The sequence below is a fragment of the Falco punctatus genome (genome assembly GCF_963210335.1).
Source record: "Falco punctatus genome assembly, chromosome: 2".
NCBI lineage: Eukaryota > Metazoa > Chordata > Aves > Falconiformes > Falconidae > Falco > Falco punctatus.
The window spans coordinates 72,683,778-72,702,472 of record NC_137581.1 but is presented as its reverse complement, the minus strand read 5'-3'; the positions used below and the strand labels follow the sequence as shown (position 1 = coordinate 72,702,472).

At 44.2% G+C, this 18,695-nt stretch overlaps 1 protein-coding gene across 2 annotated transcripts in view; it reads left to right on the top strand.

Annotated features, from left to right (window-relative positions):
* The first annotated feature begins 6,483 nt into the window (after positions 1–6,483).
* CYFIP1 (cytoplasmic FMR1 interacting protein 1) overlaps positions 6,484–18,695 on the top strand; it is a 76,199-nt gene continuing 63,987 nt past the window's right edge. Inside the window, exon 1 of one of the 2 annotated variants that reach the window (XM_080375303.1) lies at positions 6,484–6,708. The gene's annotated coding sequence lies outside the window, so the exon portion shown is untranslated. Of the gene's footprint in view, positions 6,709–18,543; positions 18,566–18,695 lie in introns of those variants that run through there. The other variant, XM_080375304.1, reaches the window with a different exon arrangement.

Below are 18,695 nucleotides of genomic sequence, written 5' to 3'. Positions count from 1 at the left end.
GAAATCCAGTTGTTAGCTTAAAGTTTGAGGGCTCTTTCTGTGAGGTAAATTAAGTATATTACTACCAACTGTAAGACTCTGTGGCTCACATTATAGAAATATTTTTTTTTCAGCTGTGAACTAATAATTACTTTACATGAAAATAATATTGGGGTTCTTGTTTGAACAGCAGATCTCAAAAGGTTCTTCCAAGGTATAGTCATAAAATGTTTTCAGGAAAAAGAATATTATTTTTTTAAGTATAACAATGGGAAACTGTATGCTGCCCATAGCATGTTCTTTGAGCAGAAGTTTTGGTTTAGAGAACATTATGTTTGTAATATCCTCTGCTACCACATGACATGCTTTTCCAAGTGGATGTTTTTTGTGGTAGACGGACACCTATTAACATAAGTAATTCGTACTTCCAGTTTACCATGACTGGTTCTCATTTGAGATTCCATGTTACTTATTGCATGCAGAGACAGAGTAAGTTCTTTATTAACTGTTTCTTGCTCACTCGCAGTAAAACTGAATGGCATACTAATGATTTTAAAAGGCAAACTTATACTACAAAGTTCAGCACTTGTATGCACGGGTTCATTACTTTCTGAGTGTATGTACATCTTGTATTCAGTGCTTTTAAAAATTCTAACAAGTGATTGCTTTATTTCTTCTTTCTATGCAGTGGTTACCTGCAGTGAAATTACTGTTTTTCATAGACTTGCCTTGGGTAACGTTAGCTAGATGTGGGAGAAAAAAATCCTTCAGTCCTCCATGTTATTGAAACAATAATTCCTAGTAAATCCCTTTGCAGATTTTACTTATTTTATTTGAAAGACCCATACAAGTGAAGGATTTTGCTGTTTCACCTGATTTTCTGCTTAGGGATTAACCTTGCATTCTGCAGACTTTTGTGCACTTTGGAGGTGAGCAATGCCTGCATGCCATTTTTTCAGCCAGCTTCCAATATTTGTTTGCTCTTTTGTTGTCACAAAACCACAGTAAAAATCTTAGCTTTGGCCATGTTGGCCAGTTCTAGCCACAGACATCCTCCATGCTTAGCTTTTTGTGTGTCAGTAATATTCAGCCAACAAATCCCCTTGAATGAGCCTGTCTTTTGACATTCCTTTCTCTTTCTTTAGAACCACAGAAAAATAAGTCCTTTCTTTTAATGTGCATGCCTGGTGATGCCACCAGGACCTTTTCATCAGTCCCCTGGCAGTAGTTAAAATGGCTGTTTAGCTGTTTGAGGAAAAAAAAAAGAGCTTTCAGTGAGATTTGGGGTATTTTAGCTATTTATCTGCTCGTATTTCCTTGTAACCTTTTTTTACAGAACAGTGTTGTTACTTGGATTCTATCCTGGTCCATTCCTTCTGGACATTTTTTGACTTTCTTTCCAAATTCCTGTTTTTATCTGTTATATCTGATTTGAATTTTAACTGTTGGATACAGTTCCTCTTTGATGGAAGAGACCTTGCATTTCAGTATGCTTTGCTTGCACTTCTGGAATTTCAAGTAAGCAATTGCAGAAATGTTAGAAAAACAAGGCCTAATTTACTGCATGTGTGTATAGATTTAAGGGGGTTCTGTCATAGTCAACTGTTTCGTAAATTGTCAAGTCTAGCTAAAGGAAAGCACAAAAAGTATACCCAGCAAAGCATGTAGAAACTGAACTTTCTAAGCTTATAAGGGGGTCTAAAATTCTTTGGAAAAGAACACACTGCATTATTGGATGCTGTCACAGTTTCATTTATATTCTTTTCCGTCTGTAATTGTTCTTGTTAACTTCTGGGTGCACTCATAAAAGTTACGGCATAGAAGCCCTTACCTATCTGTCTCAGTACTTCCCCTGTTTTTTTTTTCATGTGGGCTTCCACAATCTCTAGGTCACATCTCAGCAGAGATTCAGTAAATTCTGTAATGCTTTCTTTGCTGTTTAGTTTTAATAATCCCTATTTAACCACTTGCTTGTGTCAAGCTACTGATACCCAAAAAGTTAGCAATCAGTTGTTGATTGCATGGTTTCCATGGTAGCATGGATTAAAGATAGCATCTCTAAATTGCAGGCTGATTTTAAGTACAACAACAAAAAAAATTCCTCTGACGTGCTTTTTAATCTTACTAACTGTAGAGATTACAAATTTTCCAGCTTTCCTTCTATACTCTTGTACAGAAAAACATTTCCTCACTGATACAATTAATATTTATTGGAGTGCTCAGTGACTTGTTGCTGCACTGTGCATTTATTGCTGGGAAGGCTGTAGGAGATCACAGGTCGTGGGGTCTAGCTAGCTAATGAAGTTACCAGCATTAGAGGGGCAGGGCTGGGGTGAAGAGGAGGCAGGATGAATTGGCTAACACACACGCCCTAGTTTCTGTACTGATGTCCTGAATGGGCAAAATAAATCTAACTCATAATAGAACCAAGAAGGGATTTAGTGCTTGTTCGTGTCTGTTAGGGAGTTGGTAGGTGGACTCTGGCGTGGTTGGCAGCACAGCATGCAGCGTTGTTGGGAGGCAGAGTTGGGGGGACATGGGCCTATTATACTGATAAAGAGTTAAATCCCTTTGAGTCAGCAACAGAACTTCTGTCTAGCATTTCAGGGAGCTAGAAAGCAGAACTAGGAAACCCTGCTTGCTCAGATCCATTTGAGATAGTGGCATTCAGCACTAGGAGGGAAATCGGAACCAGAGCGCTGCAGGTGTCGTCACGTGCTAATGAGTATTTATGGATATGCAGCATGCTTGCTGTTGTCCGCTGTGCTCTTGGCAGCGCGTATGCTCTCAGGGGTTTTCCTGGACAGGAGAAAAAAGTCAAGGCTTTTCCTGGAGTCAGAGGTAGGTGCGGGTGACCAGATCACTCTGCATTTGCGTAAGGCCTTGTGAAGTGGAGAGCCCCTGGTAAGAGTGGTGGTAGGAGTTACGTCTTTACGTAGCTGGCTGAGCTTCCTCCTGTGGGCAGATTCTCACTTTCTGAGCTGGCTGCTGCTTTCTGCTTGTCTCTTCTGCTTAAACTTTCCCAAGTGCTGTGCCCTTTATGTAGGTTTCTATCTTATTCTGAGAGCTGAAAACGACAAGTGTGGAAGCATATAATCTTTTTGTAGCCTTGCTATGCTTTGAACTGTTTGCCACGTCTGGCACAGAATGAAGTCTGCTGACTTCTTGTGTGAAAAATCTTGTCCAGTCCTTTAGAGTATGGAGAAGGTGGCTGATAAGTTGTCGGAGGTTGGATATCATTTTTTTAACTGATTTACAGACAATGACCCATTTTATTTCTTTCTAGTTTTGTGTGATGCCCTGTTCTTGGGGTCACTGCGGCCGTTGCCCGTTGTGGCTTCATAAATGCCTTTCTGTGTCAGGTCATGGCAGTTTCCTGTGTTGCTTTGCCTCCTTTCTGAGGATGAAAAGATCTCTGTGGACTCAGCAGGTTAAAAAATTGCTAGGTATGCTATTAAGCTTTTAAAATATCTGAGTGAAAAGGTGCAAAACCAGGGAGTATATCAACATTTTAGACACAGCAGACACCTCATGGCAGGACCAGAAGATTCCTGTTGAAGCTCTCGGACTGCTGTAGAATGGAACTCTTCCGTGGATTCCTGTGGCTCCTGTGGAAGATTTTCATTGACTTTGGGTAAATACTATAAAGCCCCCAAAAAGAAATTATAAAATAGCTGGAATTCAGGCAGTAGAGTTGTGGGTGTCTGTGGCTAGCATAGGACCTTGAGCAAAGGCTTTATTTAGTCTTCACATGATCACATTGGGCTTGTTCCTACCATATTATCGATGTTCATCTGGTTTTAGTTGTAGGGTACACAAATTGCCGGGAGTGTGATACATTAAGTGTTAGAGAATTCACTAAAGGTCATTGACAGGTATGGGTTAAATATCAGGTTTAAATGCCACCCAGGAAAGGGCTGTTTGAGTTCCAAAGTCTAGCCATTCGTCTTATAAAAACCACACCTAACTTCCAGTGGATAGGAGATGAGTTAACGGCTTGGTGAGGAATATGTAGATACATACGTCTTTAGCTATGCTCAGAAGTCCCATGTTCAGTGTGGCAAGAATAATTAAGAAGGATGGATATGGTAGAGGAAGATGCAGGTCATGGAGATGCACGGGACACCTTTAATCAAGTGCTGTCATTGCAGTTCTTAAATTTCACAGAAGTGGAAAGAACAGGGAGTCACAGGGGCATTACAGAATTAAATCAGGCAGATGGAATGGTGTGATGTAGACTCTTAAAATGGTTCTGATAGGCATGCCTCATGTTACATGAGAACATAGACATCCAGATGGTGAAATGTTGATTGTCCTCCATATTCCGATGTCAAGTAATAGAAAAGCAACACAAATCTTGACTAGTTGCATATCATCATCAGTATTATTTTATCTGACCTTATGGGTAGCTGTGAACTTGAGTATGAGAACGCTGATAAAGAGCACGTTGCTTCAGCAGTGGGGAAGTAGCTCCTTCGCTCGCTCAGATTCTTTAGAAGGAGGATGGCAAGACCAAGTGCATCAGCCAATCCTTAGGACAAGCTGTTATTGCCAGGACAGTATGGTGCTGGTGGCAGCATCTTGCTATCATGCAAAGCAGCTGTTCCCGGCACCGGGAGGCTTTCGGCAAGCACGGGAGCTGCAGTAGCAGTCTTGCACAGGAGCACTGTGAAGTGTCACCCATCTAGGGGCAAGCTTCTCTTGATCAGATCTCGCAGGGAGCTTTTGGCTTTGCTTGGAGCAAGTTCCCTTGTCCTTGCTGCTGCATGGTGGCTTGATAAGAGGTCTCACTGCTGATGTAGGCCAAGTGGCTGCATTAAAACAAGGCTGTTCTGAATTTTCACTCACCCAGGACAAGGAAACAAAGCCAGTCCTGCGTTATGAAAGTGAGTTATTCTTTAATTCCGCGAGCTCATTGCCCCAAGCAGGGTTTATGGAAAAGGGCATGGGATAGATTGCACCAGACAGTATCAGCTGTCATTTTAGAAACTGAAGCATCCAGCTCTGGTTGTGTTCTACAGTTTTGACCGAGCTGGGTTTAGAAGCTAGGCTGATAAGGAGCTGTGATGGGTGAAATTCATTCATTTGCTGTATGTATTCAAAATGCTTATGAATTTATACAAACAAAGTAAGCAGCCACATCCTAGAAAAGAAACTGTTTCATAGAAAAGACTATTGCAGCACTGGAAAAAATAGGACTGAAGATGTGTCAGTGATACGATGAAATGGTAGCAATAGTATTTTGCAGCGATGCATAAGTTCTCCACAGGCTGTGGGAATTCTCGATGATATGGAATGGGTGGAATAATCGGATTTAGAGTACTTGAAATAATGAGAACTAAGGGGTTTAGCAACTTACCCTTCTTCCAAAGGCTTTCTTGTAGATGCTATTACAGAAAGGCTATTTGAGGAAAGTTAATACATTAGAAACTTCTTTGAAAAAAATTACACAAAATAAAGGACTATTTATTCAGTTCTCAGCACAAAAATCATTAATAGTGCCCCACTAACAGATATTGAAAACGGAGACCTAAAATTGCTTGCTACAGCAGTAGTTTTGTGGTTTGCTGATGATTAGAGAGGATTTTCAAGAGTAGATAAAATGTTGGCTGCAACTTGGAGCAGTCAAATACAAGCAGATAGGCTTTAAAAAAAATTTTAGGAAGTTTCCATGCTCTCAATGTAGCGTAACCCCTGCATAAGAAGGTTTTTGAATTCTGCCATAAAATAACGGATGGAAAGAACAATCTTGACAAACTTCAGTGAAAAAGAGTGGGCAGTTTGCTGTTGTGGTGCAGCATCAAGTTCATTAGATGAAGAAATAAAAACAGAACTTGAAATGGGAGAACATTAGATGGAAAAAGGTAAGCAAGGTTTAAAATGAGCGGTTAGATACGTGTTTCTTGGGCTTTACGGAAAAAACAAAGGCGGGAGGTTGTCGAAGGCAGTGGAAAACAGCTCTTGTTTGTTCTGTTTAGTTCCCGTTGAACCGCGGCGTATGGGGTGGGGAAAAAGCAGGCAGGGGCGCCCTCTGGAGGGCACGGGGCAGTGTTTCCCAGGGGCTGCCCCTCGGTGCCCCGGTAAGGCTGGGTGCTGCGTCCCTGCGGCCGGGCTCCTTCCCTCGCCACCCCGCCGAAGTGGGGGAGTGGGAATAAGCGAGTGACCTGTTACGGCCGGTGTTCCCTACGGGGGGCTCTCACGGTGATGCTGGGGGCACCCGGGCGCCGAGTGGGACTTTCTCTGCTTTGTGTACAAGTACGAGGGGGGTGCCGTCCTCTTCCATGTAGTTGTCATCGTATATAGAGAGAGATTTCCTTGTGCGTATGGCCCAGCAAAGGGCTTTCGTTCAGGAGGCGGCTGAGGCCGCGGAGCCGGGCACGCCGCTCTGCCGCCTGCGGTAGCCCCGGGACGGCTGCCGGCGCCCCGGGAGGAGGAGGAGCCGGAGCCGGCGGCGGCGGGGGGGAAGGGGCGGCAGGTTTGGGATGAGGCGGGAGGAGGAGGAGCTGGGGCGGCAGGAAGGGTGTTTCCCTGCGCAGCTCCCGGTTGAAGTGACTCAGACAGGAAACTCCCCGCCAGGCGCGGCCCAGGAGCGGAGCCGCCGGGCCGACGCGACCCTTGGCGGCGGCGGCGGACGGGCCGGGCCCGGCCCAGCGGAGCCTCTGGGCGGGCGGACAGACGGGCCCCTCCCGGCGCCGGGCAGCGCCGTTCCCGGGAGCCGGCGGCGAGCGGGTGAGCAGCGCTTCCTCGGGCCCGGAGCGGCCTGCCCGCGGGGTGCGGCGGATCCGCCGCGTCGGGGGCGGCTTCGCCCCCCTCCCCCGCGTACCGGCGCTTTATCTGAGGCGCCGGGCAGCTCCGCGCCCCCTCCGCGCCCCGCTGGCGGGCGGCCGTGAGCCCCGGGCGCTTATTTCCGATCGATGTATGTACCCCCCCGGTCTGTTTCTGGCGCTCCCGAGGGCTGACCCCTGGCAGCGGGCTGGGCCCGCCCCGCCGCGGGGCCTCCCCGGGGCTGCCGGCTTGGCGGGGCCGGTGGCGCCGCGGGGTTCCCGGTGCTCGGGCGGAGCCGGGCCCCGGGGTGCCGGGCGTCGTCTCAGAGCCGCGGCGGGCCGGGGGGCAGGTGGCCATGCCCCGCCAGCGGGTGAGGCCCCGGGGGCAGTCACCTACAAGCCGGTGTCGGCCGCGTCTGGGCGTGGGGGCGACGCGTTCTCTTGTGCGTAGCCCCTGCGTCTGTCACACGGGGGTGGTCGGAGCTCCGCTTCCTAGGCTCGCCGGGAGCGGGTTAGGTGGGTAAAAAATAAAAATAAAAAGCCATCTGCAAGCTTGTCCTGCCCTTCCGATGCAGGCGGTGGTCTGGCGTCCGTGTAAGGACATGAAGCGGCTTCCTCTTGAGGAAGCTGAATTGTATCCAGTTAAAATAACTCTGCTGTAGCGAGAGCAGCAACATAAGCGCCGAACTCCCCCGATGGATGGTCTGGTGCCCCATCCCTCCACTGCCTGTCCTTCCGAGCAAGGAGATGAAAACACGCACGCACTTCATCTGGTGTGTGTGATGTGCGTGTGTAGTTCATCGCACTCCGTGCGTGCAGTTCATCAGCAGCTCTTGCTAATCGGCTCTGCCTTGCAGTAGGCGCTCATTGCCTTGATTTTTATTCCTGTGCCTTTTGATGACAGGTTTGAGTAGCACTTACACATGTAAATAGTTGGTTGCGCCAGGGAGGCTGTTAGGAAGAAGTTGTTTTTGTGGGATGTAGCCAGTCTGCCTGAAGTGGTGGCTGGAGAGCATGTACTGGAGGGGGAGGAAAGCCGTCTGGAGGAATTTCTCCTTAATTAGAAGGTCATACCACGCTTTGCTGTAAACTGTGGGAAATGGAAAGCCTAGGCTAATGAGCAACTCCAGTCCTTATTGCGTTCCAGTTACTTATTTGCCATAACTTTATTATAATAAACTCACTGAACACGTACACCTGCAGTGGTGCTGGTTAGCGTGTTTTTCAAAGTGGAACTTCTAATAATGCTGTAATGCAGTTCTGTGATCTTTGGATTACATTTGTATTAATTGCACTTAAACGAACTGTTTTATGCTCAGACTGAGTGTCTCTGAGCTATATGCTAGAAATTGCATCCCCAGTCCTTATTTAAGTGTTCTGGTTCTTGGCTTTAAGTCCTGGGGTTTTTTACCTTTTAAAAACTCTTTTTTGCATTTGCAAACATGTTTTTTCCTGGTCTAATGTAAAAGGCTCTTTAAGCGTTCCCAGACAACTGGTCTGTGAAGTCTAGCTGGTGTAGGCAGCCAGTTGTCTCTGTAGCTGCCAGGAGGGAGGAGGAGGGATTCAGAAACAGCCTGTATAGCACTGGGGTACAGCAGGAAGGCTGAGTCCCAGTATCGTTAAAGCTTGCTGGCTTTGCCCTCTAAGAAAGTATTCCTCTAAGTATGCCCTCTAAGTAGTATTCCTCTGCAGTAGCTTAGATTTCTTTTTTATTTGTTTAGTTATTTAAAAGGGTTATGTGTTTGGTGAAATATCTCAGTTGTACTCTGTGGGTTTTAGATTGCTACGCCTCGTTTATTTATTTATTTAGAGAAGAAGGATCTTGGAATCTTGAGAAGTAACACCCCCACCCCCTAACCCCCAAACTGCCCTGCTGAAGATGACTAAGACTTTGTGTGTTTTGTTTACAGACCTTGGGTTTGGTCAGTTCCCATTGAGGGTCATGATAAAGGAGAGCAGAGTGGTGTTTGAAATGTGTTCTGGCGTGTTAACTTAAAACTTATAACTTAATAAATATCACAATATTTGAGTCTAAGTGGAGCTGAATTACTGTTTATATGACTATATGAATAGGTGTTTAAAAAAACCGATCTCTGCCATAAGAAAGGGGATGTTCCACAGACAATCCAGACTTCTCAGTTTTTAACTTCTGAATGTGTGACTTTCAAAAGCTGTGGTCCTTTAGTGATATACCTGTATTATCCAAAGTGTTCATTAAAAAGGTCCTTGTTTCTTCAGTTTGCCTTAGGTGGAAATGAGCCCCTGGGCTTGAACCCGTGAATTCTCTTGACCCATTACACGACTTCAAAGTGTAGTTAAGTAGCTAACAGATACCTGTTCCAGCTATGTGTTTGATGTTTTATGTTAGAGGTTTGTTTGATACGTTCCTTAGGTTTTGCTTAGTGCTTTGTTTATTCATGCTGCAAGAGAGATGTCTTGGAAGGCGGCTCGTTCCCGAGGGTAGGTTTCACAATCTTGTCATAACTCTCTTCCCAGAATCATATGATTTTTATTTTTTGTTTTGTTTCTCAAAGATATCCAAGATATTCAGGCTGAGGTAGAAGCTTCAGGGCGGTTGGATTTGAGCTGCAAAGTTGGAACAAAAAATCTCCACAAAACTTCTTTTCTTGGATTGAGCTTTATTCATCCTTTGGCCCAAAAGCTGCTAAATTGCTCGCAATGCTATACAAGAGCAAATTGATTTTACCATGATTTCCACATGTATTTATGCACACAACAAGACAGTTTCATCCTACAGGCGTTCCTTTGCATTCTCAGGGCAAGTTCTTCATGTGATTCCTTTGCTGTACCAACAAGTAAAGTAAACTTTAATGTTGGGCAGTTATACCATATAATGTTATACCATAGTGAATTGGAACTCAGCCATATGATTGACTTTGCTTCTCTTGAAACAGTGACAGTGTGCATTTCTGAATTTTTGTTTTTTATATATATTTTAAATAGCTGTAGTTACTATGGCAAGCCCCAACTTCATAAGCAATTATTCTTGAACCAAATTAAGTGCTTGTTTACCTAGGGATGCTGCAGGAGCTTGACACAACCCAGGCGTGAATGGCCAGTGAAGTGGTTCAGATGGTAGGAATGTGATTCGTTTCAACAGTCCCGAGCTTCCATTTGGACGTGCTTTCAGATCACACAGAGAGGGAACAGTAAATTTAAGAGATCTGGAAAATATTGATATTTAGAACATATACCTTGTTACAAGTGGCCTCTGACAGACCTTATTCTTGCAAGGCATTTTGTTAGTATGGCTACATTATTATTTGAGTATATAACATGTGAAAGCCACCTGTGCTTGTCCTTTTTTTTTGTGTGCATGTGTGTGAAACTGACACAGTAAAGTGAAAGGAGGATGTTTCAACCTTGTGAAATAGGGTTGTATACCTACAAAACCTGAGAACTTAGTGGTATTTTAAGCTATTGACATTGGTTTAGGATGCTTCTTTACTATACATATGCCCTTAGAAGCTGGTGTTTGTGGGGGTCAAGCACATGCTTTGCTGTGTAATACTCATAACTGAGAGTGTGTACTGATTTGCATGGTGTAAGTATAATGCCTTTAATCCACATCACCTCCCTTTCCAGTGGTAAAATACAGGTATGATGCATTGATGAGACTTGCTACAGGAAGGCAGAGGGTGCAAAATAACAGATAATATTTCTGTATCTTGGCACTAGAAATGCTGTAACTCATATTTTGGGTAGCTCCTTATCTCTTGTAAACATGCTGGCAAAAACCTCTGAAGCTTGTTTTCTTCATAGAACTTAAGAGATTTTCTCTGTGTCAGCATGTACTGTTTGCTCTCTGTTATGTCTGTAAGTATATGTGCATTCATAAACGTGTGCGTTGTAGAGAAAATCCCATCTTCAAACAGTTCAGTGTTTTTTGTGAAAAGTGGCCGTCTCAGACTTCTAACTGGAAAAAGCAGGGTCTCGGTGAAGGTGGGTGTGACACAAATGATTGTCAGGCATTTGCCACCTCAGTAGAAATCCTGTTCTCCTCAGGCTGACGGTCAGCAGGACAGCAAATGCATTTATAGCTGTGTAGCCTTTCTACAGAAAGACCGTTGTGGGAGAGATGATTTCAGGTTGTGGGCAGCAGAGCTGCGAGCAGATCTGGCTGGGGGTACTGGGCACGGAGCCCAGCTCTCCAAGCTTTCCTGGCTGGGAGGTGGTGGTTCCTGCTTCTGGGGATAGCTAGGAGCAGTGCTTGTGCCCTGCTGCTGTATCCCTTCCCCACATTTTCTGTGGTTGTTCCATTGTGCCAGACCTCTGCTTCTGCTGGCAGGGACCCCAGTGGGGCATCAGTCTCACGGCCTGGTGAGGCACTGAGCTCAGGGAGGGCTCCCATGGTACCTGAATGAGCTGCTTGCTGGGCACTCCCTGTGTGGCATTTACCCAGCTGTGGTCTGCCAGGTGTGGATTTGCAACCCTCCAAGTCATGCTGTGAGGTCCCTGTTAAACTCTTCTTGATAACCAGAGAGAAGTAAAGGTGGACATGGTGGTCCTTCAGTTGTGTGGTTGCTCTGTGGTTCTGTGTGTGCATTGCCAGGACATGTGCCCTAGCATAGGTACAGCTTAAAGCGAATGTCCTCCGCAAGAGGGGAGGGAGGCTCTACCTGTGGACTTTAATAAAGCTTTTCTTATTTCCAGTTATCGGGTAACACGTGAGGAACTGATGCTTCTGTTCTTGCTTTCATTAGAGGTAAACGCCAGGGCAGCAGGCTGTGGTGCCCTCCTTTCCACCTGGTTTGTGAGCACGAAATTGCATGTTTTCTCCATGCTTGGACCAGATGTGGGAGATTTTCTCAGTTTAATGGGATGTGTCCCAGCAAGCCTCTCACAGGGCTGGTTTCTGCTGGTCTGCTTTTCAGCAATATTGGCCAGGAGGTAATAGAATGATCAAGCAACTTTTTAAAGCCAAGAATTACTCATTTGGAGCAAAAAATGCCATTCCCATTCCTCTCCCTCCACTGAAAGGCATCTTAAGACTTCAGGCAGGATCTAGACTTATGCTTATCTAGTAAGACATTCTCTACAAATGATTAGCAGGTTGAGCATCAGTAATGTTCTTATGAATGAATAAAATATTAAGTCAAAGAAAAAAATAAATGGTCATTTTGGTTTTAGAAACAAATACTCAGATTTCAAAATCAGTACTGTGGTATTATGTTTGGACATGAGTTTCAAGAGTTGATGTGCTGAGTAGTGTGATTCCAGCTGTGTAAATGGTACAAGGAACTTTTGGAGGTGCTTAATTTATGCACTACAGGTATATTTGTTTCCAGGGTTTAGGTAAAAATATTGTAGTGCTGTATGTCACTTTAAAATACTTTAATTCTCATAGGGACATGGACACTTTGTTGGCAGGAAATAAAAATGATGTAGACCTGAACTTGATTTATAGTCTTTCAGTATAGCTCTAATTATTTTAAGTGGGCTCACTGACATATATTAAATCGATAAGGAGAGTACACTGAATTATACATTCTGAGTTTAAAGTTCAGGTAAACTTTAAGGTAAAACAGATGTGGATGCTTATTAGGTGGTATCAGAAGTAAAGCTTTTGATGAATTTTCACTGAAACTGCATATTTTCATGCATTGTATAAAAGTGAAAGTATAAAATGTTACAGATGATGAGCTTTTTTAGAGGAAAAAGAAAGCTTAAGAAATTAAAAGCTATTTGCTTATTTCTGTTTTCTCCTCCACCCTGTCCTGTAGTATTTCCTTAATTTTTAAAGAGAACTATTAAATTATAACTTGCTTCTTGTTTAGTTCTCCCCCTCTTTCCCATAGTGATCACAGTGGTACATTTTTTTTTTCTTAACAGTTTTTGAAGCCTGTTCTAGTTAAATACCATAATTTTTGCAAAATTGCACATTATTCTTATGTTGGATATTAAATGAAAAGCTACTTTTAAGCACAAATAGTACAAATTTGCCTAACATATCTTCCAACCTATTTTTCAGATAAAGTGGTGTAATTACTTTTTTTTCTTAAATGAAAGTTGAGAGAGTTATATTGTTGATTCACTAAGTATTTACAGGTAGAGGGAAGGAGTGGGAATGATAGCACACAGCCTTTGTTTTAAAGAGTAAGTTTTATTGAAGCCTTCGTTGGCTTTTTAAACTTCCCACTGGGTATAATTAATGCCTGTCGTGATTGGGGGGCATATGCTGTAAGACGGAGCTGGATGCATAACACAAAAGCTATGGAAGGGAGATTTGGGGGGCTGCCCCTAGGTGGGCAGTTGCCCCCAGTGGTGCTGTGGCAGGTGGCCTGCATGGAGGAAGGGGCTACTGCCCAGCAGGTTCCGCTGGGAAGTGGTAAGGCTGGTCCTGGAGCAACCATGTCTGGAACTCGGCTCAGGAAGAGAGTGCTGTCCTCCCCTCCCTTGAGAAAACCATGTTTTGTTCTTTATTTCTCCCCAGTTTTGTGAAATCCAAGCACAGTTCCAGAACTCACGTGCTTAAATGAACAGTTTGCGTAAGGCTGAGGGGTTGTGTTGTTGCTTAGATGGAAATCTGAAGATTCCAGACTCCTGTCTTTCCATCTTTGTGGCTCATCCCCCTCGCCTGTATGTGACAGACTGTTGCTCAGCCCACTGTCCACTGCTCCTTTCAGTGTGTGTGCACAGGTGTGCCCTTTTTTGATTAAAGTAACAGCAGTTCCTCCACACCAAATATAAAGGACAACCAACCAAACCCATGTTGAATAGGTATGAGCATGAGCAATTTGTGATGGTGCTCTTTCTGCAGGATGAAGGGTGCTGTGTCTGAGCAATGCCAGGCTAACTCCGTGTGCACGTGCTTTCTCCTGTGCTTTCTGGGGTGGTTATTGCTCTTGCTGCTTTCTTCCTTGTTCTTTGCAGAATCCTTACACTGGCAGTATTATCTTTGCTAAGAAACGAGAGAGCTTTTCACAGCTGCTGAACCTGCCATGAGCTCTGTGCTTCAGTGCTTAGCTTCTGTGCTAAACTTTAGTCTTGCCCAAAGCAATGCTGTGCAGCATTGCTTCCTTACACACCCTTGCAGCACCAGTAAGAATCAGAAACAGAAGTATGGAAGAAATGTGCGCTGAGGACAGCTGCAGGAGATAACAGCAGTGTCACAGTAAAATGGCCAAAGCAGAAAAACAAGATTAAACAAAAGGGGAGGGGAGGAGTGAACTCAGTGAGAGGAAAAGAGTATGAAAAAGAGAAGGAGAGGAGGTTAGTCAAGAAGCAATAAGAGAACTGGAAGTTGAAGGACAAGCAAAATGTAAGTTGCAGTTGGTGCAACTCAAAGATGTAATATCAGGGAGTGTTAAAGTTAAAAGTAAGTTAAAGTAAGTGTGGCAAAATGGATCTCGGCACACCTAACCTAGAATGAGGCAACAGTTCAGTCTTCCATTCTAGCCTGAAGAGAGACCAAGTATTGCAGAAGGGTTTTTAATCTGTACGTAAGTTTAGGATTAATGAATTTTTTTCCATGTTCACTCAGAACTAACTCAGCTCTCTAAGGATTAATCAGTAAATCAGCACAAACCCCATCAGCCATCTAGCCCCACCAACAGCGATTTTTTTAGTTTATATTGGCTTATGTACATAGATAACCCAAACCAAACCAAAGCCCTCTGTGAATTCCTGTAGTGCAAGTGCCATTGCAGAGGGAGTTGCGTGCTGCAGACCAAGCTGCAGCAACAGGCCCTCTCTCCTTGTTCGCATGTGTGGGATGACTTTGGAGCAAACTTTACAGGGTTAAGCTTCTCCCATATCATTGCAGTGGATTCTCAAATAAAATGAGTGGGGATGAGGAGAACCAGTTTCCCATTTCTGAAGTGTGTGCATCACACTGCACTTGAGATTCCTGCATGGGGATAGCATTTGACCCTGTATTTTATCATTAGCAAGTTGCATCCCTCCTCCAGAGCTTCAAGATACGGAAGGATGCTGCAGATGCATAGTACTAGCCAGGCTTCCTGTTGGAATACCTGGTGATGACTTGCTGTCTGCTGCAGGTGCTGCTGCTGTAGAATTTGTATGTACTCATCTATGTGCTACTGCTGGCTGCTAACAGAGCAGGAAAAAATAAATCTGCTCTTGTGCTGACTTGCTAGCAAGAACGTGGTGACTCCAGCCTTGTGCTGTGATATGGGAGTGCTAGGGTTGCATGATGTCCTCTAATTGTGGGAGTTTTTTTACTGATGCTTTAAAAGGGAGTAGCTAGTAGACCTGCAGCTGGTGGCAGGCATCAAGAAAAGCAATTGTGTCCTACCGTGGCTCACCAGGCTTGGTGTAGGCTTTGTCCAAAGAGCCTGAGAATTCCCATTTATAACCTGATGATACTGAGTGTCAGGCCTTCCTGTCATTGGAAATGTGCTTGAATTCATCCAGGACATTGGAAGAGAAAGCCTATAGTTACTTGACAAGCATGACTGATCATCATCTGAGTGCTGGTGGTCAGTGTGTCAGCAAGCCATTTCAGCTAAATGACAGCATCCTTAGCAGCGGTGTCCTCCTGACCTTAATTATCTTGTGGGAGGGAGGGAGGAACAGTACTGACTCATGAAAGTGTGGCTTTCAGGTTGCACTGATGGTGCTGCCATTGCTTGCTGAAGTGTTCAGTATCACACAGAATTTGGTTTTCGAGGCGGTAAGAGTGGTGTATCACTGAGCGCTTGAACCTTGTTCGCACAGTCATAGTGTAAGTATTGTGTAAAGAGACCTGGACTGCTTGTCATGATGTTTCCCTGCAGGGAACAGAAGCTGGACAGGTAGCAATGTAGGCTACCTTAATGAAGAAGGTTGCATGAAAGAAACATACATGACTGAACACAAGGAGCTTTTAGTTTGGACAGTTGAGGTTTTCAAAAAGCCCCACCAAACATAAAACCTCTGTGCTTTAGCCTTACATTTTCCCTCAAACCTGTGGCTGTGCCTGGAAGCCTGCTTCCCTCTCTGCGCCCCTACAGTGGCAGGGCAAAGCAGTTAATGTGAGCCACACTGCCCCGTAGGTGTCTAATACTAAATTAATTGTTTACATTATGTGGGTGTTCTGGGAATTGCTATGGTGCTGGGATGGGATAATTCAATGCCAGAATTTTTGTTTTCTCTTTTGCACCTATTGAGCCTTTTTTTTATTCCAATCACAGATGTATTTTTGAAAGCTTAACAGTATGTCAAATCTGTGACACACAGAACTGTCAGCTGCTGTTTGCTATCTTCTGTCTTTTACTTTAATCAGGCAGGCCACTAAATGATGTGAAAAGCATTTTTCTTTGCTCCTTCAGCTTATGCAAATCTGTTGCTTAGGAACGAAGAGGAGCTCCAGTCCCAAAAGGAACATCTTACGCTGGTCCCCTTGGCAAAAAGACAGATTGTGCTGTCCAGAGCACAGGGAAAAAGAGCAGTCAGCCGGTGAAGATCCAGCACATTGCTGTTCTCTGAAGCACTTTAGTTATCAGTCTGTTAAAATGTTTTCTGCTTGGTCTGGATTAATAGGTATGCTGTTGAACAGCTGACGCTTCTGAGGTTTAATTAAAATGGAACTAAAAGGGAATTTTTGAGACCAATCTTGGAGGTTTGAAAGAAAAGTAATATTACAGTAATCACTGTGCTGTTCTTGGAAGAGAAAATCTGTTCCTTTTGTTAGCTCTTCCCTTCACAGGGCCTTTTGTGATCAGAGTCTCACAGTTTAACTTGAGTAGGAACATTACATAGAATATTGGATCAAATTTTCTCCATAGAAAAAGAATTTAATTGATTTTCTGCAAGCCAGTAGCTTAGAAGAATGGCGTAATGTGACAGAAGAAATCTGAAAATGTGTAGCTATAGGGATAAAACTTGACTTCTGCTGCTGTGCAGACCAAGCCTGTTCCTGTGGGAATGTTGTCATTCGCTCCCATGGAGTTCACTGAGATTGGTCCCACAGACCCTGGTTCAGCAGGCCATTCAGTCATCTTGTAAAATTAATCTCTGTTTTAGTTTCTGTCCTACACATGGACTGTGGAATGCCTTTGTTCTTCCTTTTTGAAGGATATGCTTCTCTTTTCCCTCTTTAACTGTTCTGAATAGAATTTTCCTGATTTTCATAAAGGTATTCTGTCCTGTAAAGTAGGGTAAGCTTTGCTTGCTTTTTTATGCCTATTTTAAAGAAACAAAACAACTCATTTGGATAATTGTTTCAATTAATGGATTGCACAGCAATTGTAATCTTCAGTGTATGTGCCAGCCTTGAGATTCTGTTTTAGTTTGATTCAAAGGTGCTTTTGCAGGCTTAGGAAAGAAGAGAGGCAGTGTCAAAGGAAGTACTATTTAAAGTGCAGACATACTTCCTCTTTGTCTTATTTTGGGCTTGGGAACATGTACAAGCACTTGGAGATCAAATGCATCTATCTAAAAGCAAAATTAAGAAATGTGTCCAGTGCTGCAAAAAGATACAGAGCATCCTTTCTGACACCTGTTTTCAGTCAAATGAAATGGCGTTCTCATCTGCAAAGTCATAAAATATTCTGAAATGTCTGTAATCCAGCAGTTTTTTGTTAGTCATTTAAACTCCACCTTAATTATCTCACTCTTTGGCATGATCCTTCTCCATTTTTTTGGATACGAAGTAATTTTTTCAACTTACAGATTTCACATTTGAGATCTTTTGGGGTTACTTAGAGCACAGTCTTACCAAACACAGTCCCTGAACGTCCCCAAACACCTCTGCTTTCTTGGGCTGTATTCTCACACTAATATTTGCATATGTTTTGTTGGTGTTGGGTGTATGCTGGTTTCAAGCGTTTGTGTTACTGAGTGCGTCTGTGGCCCGTTCTGTGCACTGGGAGGCAGGGTGTGCTGCAGCATCTCTTCTTGCCCCACTTTGGCAATTGCACTAGCATATTGCTGAACATAGCATGGTGACTTCTGCTGCAGAGGAGAAAGAGAAACTGTGCTTGAGTGGGTCAGGCTTTGCTGATCCCAGCTCAAAGCGAGGTGTGCAGCCCCTGGCTGCCAGCTGCAGCCCAGAACTGCTGATCCAGCCTTTTGTGACTGGGCCCCCCGACTTCTCCTCTCGAACAATGGGAACTTGTCCTGCAGTTACGGTGGCCACGGGATATGTTTTTTCTTAACTGTTTCAGGCTGTTTGAAGTGTAACTACCTGCATTTTGAATGGATTCACGCTTATTTTAAACTTCCAAGTTTTATTGGAGCTTGTTGGTTAAATGACTGAAAATACAGGCTTGGAATTCTTAATTTTGTTTTTTGAGATGTGTATTTAAGATACTGGTGTCCAACAATGTGAAGTGAATGACTCCCTGTGGTCTGGCTTGTACAGTTTGTAAAAATAAAGAGTTTGTGACAATTTCAGTGCTCAGCCCTCTCTTTTCCATCTGAATGGTGACTTTGTTTTATGTTTTGTTCCTGGAAGAGCACTTGCACTCTTCTATTTCCCTGTGCACCCTGTTCCTTTTCGTTAATTTCAGCAGGAGCTTAGCCAGTGCTGCTCCTTCTCTGACTCTTCCCACCCTGGCTCCAGTCTTTGCCCAGGTAGCTCTTCCTGCCTGCCTGGCCAAGCGTGGCCAGAGGTGGGGGTGTCTGTGTTTGGGGCAGGGAGGGAGAGGGTCTGTCAGAAGAGAAAGCAGCAGTAGATGGGCTGCTCTGAAGAGGATAGGACCTCAGGAGAATATTGCGCTGCTAGCTCTGCTGTGGGGACAGCCTAGGAAGAAGAAAGAAAGTGCTTTCTTTTACATCATTGTCTCTTTCATACTTTTTTTTTAATTGCAGATTAATGATAAAAGGAAATCACTGTCCATGAACAGCTGAGCTGTTGCGTAAGTGAGATGCTCCGTTGCTCATCTTACCAGCTGGAGAGCCCTGGGTGGTGAGGTTGGCTGCTGTGGCTCCATGTGTGATATCGGAGGTTCCCGCTCTGTGGCATTGCATGCTTAATCCACATCTTTC